Source organism: Schistocerca americana, chromosome 8 (genome assembly GCF_021461395.2).
Source record: "Schistocerca americana isolate TAMUIC-IGC-003095 chromosome 8, iqSchAmer2.1, whole genome shotgun sequence".
Classification (NCBI taxonomy): domain Eukaryota; kingdom Metazoa; phylum Arthropoda; class Insecta; order Orthoptera; family Acrididae; genus Schistocerca; species Schistocerca americana.
In genome coordinates, this window is record NC_060126.1 from 454,743,672 (window position 1) to 454,751,852 (window position 8,181).

An 8,181-nucleotide genomic window follows, 5' to 3' on the forward strand; every position below is an offset into this window, starting at 1 on the left:
TCCGGAACGGCGGGACTGCTACGGTCGCAGGTTCGATTCCTGCCTCGGGCATGGATGTGTGTCATGTCTTTAGGTTAGTTAGGTTTAAGTAGTTCTAGGTTCTAGGGGACTTATGACCTAAGATGTTGAGTCCCATAGTGCTCAGAGCCATTTGAACCATTTGAACCTTCCTGGGCGCCACACTTTCAATCACTGTAGTAAACACTTGCCCCTATGCGAAGGCTATAGGCGACTACACCTGTAGACTAAGTCTCGCAGGCTGATCTCCACTGCGAACTGTAGCTACGAGCAGCAACTGTGGAGGCTCCTGCCGGCACTGCCGTACGCCAACGCTGATCACGAAGCGCCCATTGCTACCTGTGGCCGCCGCTTACGACAACGTAGAAGTTCATCTTATTGGCGGCGGCGTGGAGGTTGTTTTATGTTCTAGATGTTTTGTCTACGGAGGATTAGAAGGCAATAAAAATCTCACGGTACACCTGGTGTGTATCAGTTACACAGTAGCGTGGTCTAGCTTATATGCTACAGAACTCCGTTGAGAAAAGTCCGAAGCCATTTTCTCATCTAAAGCCTTCTCTTGGTTGAGAATGACGTGCTGTGTCTGATTTCCTAGAACTCTTCAGTCAAATCACAAACCCGATCTGACGTTACGTACGTTTTTATTTTAATTCTTAGGTGACAGTGAGGCACTATACCGAAATTCTTCCGCAAATCGTTACATTTCCATCTTTCTCTGCAATTTATGCTTCCACTTATTTGCATGTTTCCCCGTCTCCTTGCAGTATAAATGCACCCACGTTTTTAACTCTCTTACGTTACTACAAAGCTAGTGTCTCAACTGACGAGATGAACAACACGTTTACTTGTGTAATATTTGTTGTTATTGTTCAGAACCATCCCGTGTCTATCTGTGTAATCTGCAACACCCCAGTGGCAGTTTCCTGAAGCTGCCGAGGATAGTTTTAGAAGTGCATCGTTGTGATGCGAGTGGCGTGTCGTTTTATAGTGCGACTGTTACACAACTGAGTCGTGTTTCTCTGCAGCGCCTACCACGGGCTTGTACGACAAGTTGAGAGCCAGCTGCCTCCTGCGGTGCTCTCAGCAGGGACCACGTACGCTGCATGTGTAGCCATCGAGCTGAACTGCTGGGGCCATAGATCGTCTGCTGAAAACGGAGAGGCTAAATAAACATCGACAGCGACACTCTACACAACGTAAGCTACCATAAAGTATAAGATACAACTGCAGACCCGACACTATGACAAGCTTTCCGCCAAAAGCAATGCACATATGTCTATATTTAATTCTATGGCTTCGTTAGGGGAACGAGCAAAATTTAGAAACTGCGAAGTAAATATATTGTCTCCGCTATATTTAAAACTGACCTACTTCAACAGAAAATATAACACTAAAATATCTATTCTTCACACTTCCTAGTAAAACTATTTATAATTCTTTATCTCTCTCATAGAAGTCCATCTACTGCCTTTTCAATAGCAAATTTTATTCGCCATTGTATACCTCGAAACTTAAATTTATCTTCAGGGCTATAGTTCACTACCGAATGCCCTTCTTTGTGATATAAATGAGACTCAATCGTGTACGTGTCAATTTTGATGATTCCTGTTGGAGATGAGGTCGTTATGAAGTGTCTTCGACATGTTATTTTTCATCGCATATTTACGTATACTATATAGCTCAAGATAACTAAGTTCTTGAGCTGAGAATATTGAACGTAATGAGGGCAATTTCTTTTTCAAACTCCCGATACGAGTGGCTACTAAGACAAGTGTGAATAACACATATGGTTTGTATAAACGTACTAAATAGAACAATTTTTTAAGTTCAATCAAACGGACTATAGGGCAGCTTGTAATTGCATCGTAACAGTTTTTCTACCCTCTATGTCTTCTGTTGGCAGAGCCACGTGGTAACGGTGTCTCATACAGTTCCTCATTGGAACTGAAACAAAAACATAAAGCTAATTGCAAAAAAGGCAGATACCAGGATAGTTACACAGGAAGATTCCTCAGGAAAAGCAGTTCGTCCATAATGTATATACCTTAAAAAACCCTCGTTCAACTGATATTTGAATTTTGCTCCTCAGTCGAAAACCTGTACCAGGTAGAATTGATAGAAGAAATAGAGAAGGTCCAAAGAAGAGCAACGTATTTCGTCACGGGGTGTGTTAAGTAAGTTATTGATCAGACTCTAGTACGAGACAGGCATCTACATCGAGGTGTCCTTTACTGTTAAGATTTCGAGAGCAGTCAAACAACATATTACATACAGAATGAAATTTTTACTCTGCAGCAGGGTGTGCGCTGATCTGAAACTTCGCGGTAGATTGAAACTGTGCGCCGGACCGAATTCGAGTCTCGATCTGGTTCACAGATTAAATCTGCCAGGAAGTCTCAACATATTGTTGTCTCACTGCTGCTGCTACCGACATTAACCGGTGCCTACCGCACTACCACAAACGATACATTGTTGGTAATTCTATAAATATGTCCCTTGTACGAGGAAAACATAAAAAAATGAGCCCTGTATTGACGAAAGAAAGACAATCAACCGGAACGGCATTTTGAACCGATGTCAATACGAAAATATTACTACAATATTGTAGTTTACAACAGTCGCAACATGAGCGATACGATTCCGACGGACATTATTTTCCTGGCAGTACTGTACTTAGATATGTTGGTTAAATGTAATGGAATAGGACCTGTATTCATATATGAGGATATGATATCCACGTATATATATTATCGTTTTTATTGCCTTACTCGGTAACTTTGGTGCACCTTGTACTTGGCCATGGTCAACTACAGGATACTGGTGTCTAAATTCTTAGGTGAACCCATGCAGAGAGTAAGAAAGGAATTCATTAACCGGTCGTGGAGCGTAGGCTAAGTACCTGTGCGAAAACAAAAGAAAAACGATTGATAGTGTCAACCGCAACAGTGTGGGCGCTCAGGAGCGTACGTTGTGAAACTGTGTGCTCTAGGGATACGGAGGAGGTAATGGTCGTCAGGCATAAAGAACGAAGAATCCCAAAGGAGCGCTGTGGAATTAGGCAACCTGGAGCTCCTTGGGCGATGCTGCACTCGCATTGCCTATGAAGACCAACGACGTCCTGAAGAGGCAATCGTCCTGCCAGCATTCTGTCATCCCGGCAAGACAACATTTCACACAGGTGGAAGGAACGCAGCTGAAATCGAAGATCACTGACTGAAACGATCTTCGAGGCCGTCTACGTCTACTTCGTTAGTGAAAGTGATTACGGAGTCTAGCAAATCACAGCGAGTCTTGGAATCGACTGTCACAATGGATACGCTGCAGACGTCCTGTACTGTGAGAAAGCAGTGGTTGTTAATTGGGGTAGGCAAAAATGATTCAAATGGCTCTGAGCACTATGGGTCTTAACAGCTCAGGTCATCAGTCCCCTAGAACTTAGATCTACTTAAACCTAACTAACCTAAGGACATCGCACACATCCATGCCCGAGGCAGGAATCGAACCTGCGACCGTAGCGATCGCGCGGTTGCAGACTGAAGCGCCTAGAACCGCTCGACCACTCCGGCCGGCAGTTGGGGTAGTCTGAAAGTAGATGCAATAGCGAAAACTAACCTCCAGCGCCTTATACGTATTAACTGGGCGCAGAAACGATGACACTAATGAACGAACAAGTGTACGAAAAGGAGTCACATAAGCGTTAGTACAAGCAGTAGTACTGGCGGTCGGTTTGTAACGCTGCGCTAGTGCACACGATACTCATTAAAGCCTGTACTATGGTAAGTTGACGGGCTTCACCTTATGAGAAAGGATCTTTGTATAGAAATTGACCGCGTGTACCTGAATGGAGGCAAATCAGATTTACACCCACTCTGTAATAACAATGACTCGTCAAGCAAGTCCGAAATGCAACTACACGTCAGGACGGACGAGAAACAACACAGAAGATGCTACCAATTTGTTAATAATACGGTCGCCAGCCTAATTAGACATTAACTGAGTTTCTTCCCTGTACAAGTTGATGTACGTTCCAGCAAAACAACACGTAGTAACACAGCATAATATGGTAAATTTTAGACCCAGAAAATCTATTGAACTGATAATTTCACTTTCTGTACTGATAGGGATAAACCATAAATACATAACACTACACTATAATGTTTACTACAAAACTTCGTACTGTCTATTGATCTGATTAAAATCGGGCATAAGTTACCCTAGAAATAGCACTTTCGAATCACACACACCATGTCAATTTTGATAAAGGTAAAACACTGATAAATTTTAGTTTTTTATATTGACTTTAACTTTGCTGATCAAATCAGTCTAGAACACTTCAGAATTCAAATGAATAAAAAAGAGGGGGGGGGGGGGGGACCCTGAAACTGTTATGATCACTGTATTAAAAAATTCGGTTACTGAAATCATTATGTGCTCAAGATTTCCAATATATTAGTTACTACTCTTTTCATTTTATTTCCTGCTCATTTAAATACCATTATATCTGTCTCGAAATGATTAAACTTCAGTACTAAATCAATATCAAAATTATCTTCCAACTTTGTCAGACCTTTGTTATTCGTCTATTAGTTCATTAATAAAAAAGTTCTTTAAACATCATTCTAACATAGCTAGGTCTGCAGGTAATTATTATTAACATAAACTGTAATTCTTCATTTCGGGACACTCGGATTGCACAACATTTGGAAAGGACCCTGGCTAGGTTAATTGTGAGGATAATTAAATGATAGGACAGATCTGGTAAAATTTAAGTTGTTATTGAACAGTATGGAACAAAAGTAACACTGGTCCACACGAATACAGTACTAAAAGTTTCAACCTGTTCGTATCGATGCGGCGGTTGGCGGGCGGCGAGATGGCGAGGCACGGAGCACACATACAACCACAGCAATGGCTCTTGATGTATCGGCACTTTACTTCTTCATAGCGTCGCAATACTTTTCCATTTAGTGCCTATGGAATTTTGCCATGCTGTATAGGCGTCGGAACGGCATATCCGAGGCTCAATGAAACTACGTCTTCCAGGAGAGCCTCCTCGATCCAGAACGTGTTGCTCAGACCAATGCCCAACTCCGACTACTACTGCTGAGCCCGTTATGCCGTGCAGCGCCCGTGTACATTTTCCCGCGTTCACCTGCCATCCACCTTTTACCGCTCCCCTACAGACAGGGTATTCACCAGAGGTTTTGCATTCTACATATCCTAACACATTGCCTACGTATGGACCAGACGCACAATTACAATTTTAAACATGTTACAATAGATTCAACGTTTGTTACACTTCAATTCTATTACAATATTGCTTGAAATTTGACATAAACATTAATATTCACATTGAAAACTGTTTACAGTTTCTTTAACATAATGGCATGAAACAAAACAAAACAAAAAAAAAAAAAATGAAATCGGAACATCGATTACACAAATTTTTCGAAAAATCAGAAAAAAATTATTATTTGTATAATACGAGGGCAGTTCAATAAGTAATGCAACACATTTTTTTTCTGAAACAGGGGTTGTTTTATTCAGCATTGAAATACACCAGGTTATTCCCCAATCTTTTAGCTACACAACACTATTTTTCAACTTAATCTCCATTCAATGCTACGGCCTTACGCCACCTTCAAATGAGGGCCTGTATGCCTGCACGGTACCATTCCACTGGACGATGTCGGAGCCAACGTCGTACTGCATCAATAACTTCTTCATCATCTGCGTAGTGCCTCCCACGGATTGCGTCCTTCATTGGGCCAAACATATGGAAATCCGACGGTGCGAGATCGGGGCTGTAGGGTGCATGAGGAAGAACAGTCCACTGAAGTTTTGTGAGCTCCTCTTGGGTGCGAAGACTTGTGTGAGGTCTTGCGTTGTCATGAAGAAGGAGAAGTTCGTTCAGATTTTTGTGCCTACGAACACGCTGAAGTCGTTTCTTCAATTTCTGAAGAGTAGCGCAATACACTTCATAGTTGATCGTTTGACCATGGGGAAGGACATCGAACAGAATAACCCCTTGAGCGTCCCAGAAGACTGTAACCATGACTTTACCGGCTGTGAGTATGGCTTTAAACTTTTTCTTGGTAGGGGAGTGGGTGTGGGGCCACTCCATTGATTGCCGTTTTGTTTCAGGTTCGAAGTGATGAACCCATGTTTCATCGCCTGTAACAATCTTTGACAAGAAATTGTCACCCTCAGCCACATGACGAGCAAGCAATTCCGCACAGATGGTTCTCCTTTGCTCTTTATGGTGTTCGGTTAGACAACGAGGGACCCAGCGGGAATAAACCTTTGAATACCCCAACTGGTGAACAATTGTGACAGCACTACCAACAGAGATGTCAAGTTGAGCACTGAGTAGTTTGATGGTGATCCGTCGATCATCTCGAACGAGTGTGTTCGCACGCTCCGCCATTGCAGGAGTCACAGCTGTGCATGGCCGGCCCGCACGCGGGAGATCAGACAGTCTTGCTTGACCTTGCGGCGATGATGACACACGTTTTGCCCAACGACTCACCGTGCTTTTGTCCACTGCCAGATCACCGTAGACATTCTGCAAGCGCCTATGAATATCTGAGATGCCCTGGTTTTCCGCCAAAAGAAACTCGATCACTGCCTGTTGTTTGCAACGCACATCCGTTACAGACGCCATTTTAACAGCTCCGTACAGCGCTGCCACCTATCGGAAGTCAATGAAACTATACGAGACGAAGCGGGAATGTTTGAAAATATTCCACAAGAAATTTCCGGTTTTTTCAACCAAAATTGGCCGAGAAAAAAAATGTGTTGCATTACTTATTGAACTGCCCTCGTGGTACAGCGTTGTTGTTGTTACAGGTTGATTGGTTAAGATATCGATAGTAACTTTGTAGTTGTAGAAAGTACTTTTTTCCTTCAGTGTAAGATGTAAATATCTCTGTAACAATGCTGTAGACCACAGGCCTGTGTGGCGAGTCACTCGTCATTTCGGAAATGGCGAATCTGCGTGTCTAGAAAGATTTGTTTCACTCTTCCTACACGATTTCTTTCGCCAGTGACATCCAGTTACAGTCACCTTCATGATGCACATCCTTTCAGCGTCTGTTAATTTTTCTGCTTCATTTTCACAGACAACTTAGATCATAAAACTATGGCCATTTACCCGACTCAGCTACAGTGAACTTCTGACCTCTGCTTGCAGAAAACGAACATTACTTAGAAATTAGATGGGACAGGATATAGTCAAAATCCTGTTTACACGCATGTAGTAAGAGTTTAAATATTGACAATGCTGGGGAAAATGGTAATGACTAATGTGCGTTGCGTTAAACAAGTGTTTACCATGTGGCGTGGAAGCGAAATATCACTGAACTGTCGGGAAAATGAAGCTAGTACCGTTCTATCAGCATGTGCAAAAGTATTTACATAAAACGACCAGATACAAATTTTTTCACGTACGTATACAGGTGTACAGGCATTAGCTTCATTAGATTTCTCGATAGGGTGCTAAATCAATCTTTCTTTGAATCTGAACTTATTACTCGGAAGTCGTTTTACTTCTCTAATAGTTTTAAGTAATGAAATATTATGTTTCTTTTGTGATAGTCGTCGCTTACGTTATATAAAATCTCTCGTATCTTTGTAGTTTTATATTATAATGTGCTGACGTTTTAGTGAGCACATTTTGCAAATCCTATAGAAGCTCTTTTCAGCATTTATATTCAGTCAATGGCTAACTGCATAATTCGCGAGAAGTGGATGTGCGATAGTGTAACCTGGCGCACTGTACTGTGGCCATGGGAGCAGGCGATGAACCTCGGTCTGCTTGAAGGTGATGTATAGATTCAACATGTCTGCTACAATACGTTTAATGTGATACTTACGTTGTTACATGAAGTGACGTAGCTGTTTTGACTTATTATTTTTCTGACTTTCCTGTATTTAAATATGTTGGCCTAATGTGTTGGAAAAGGGTCTGTACTGAGGTACGAGGATGTGTTACCTTTTTTTTTACTGTCTTACTCCGTAACTTTGGTGCTCCTCGTAATTGGCCACGATCAGTTGCAGAGTGCCGGTGTCTGATTTCTTAGGTCTTGGCGATGGTTATCATAGATCGAAATTTATTTGCCTACTGTATAAGATTCCGGTCAGTAACTGGGATAAATACATAAA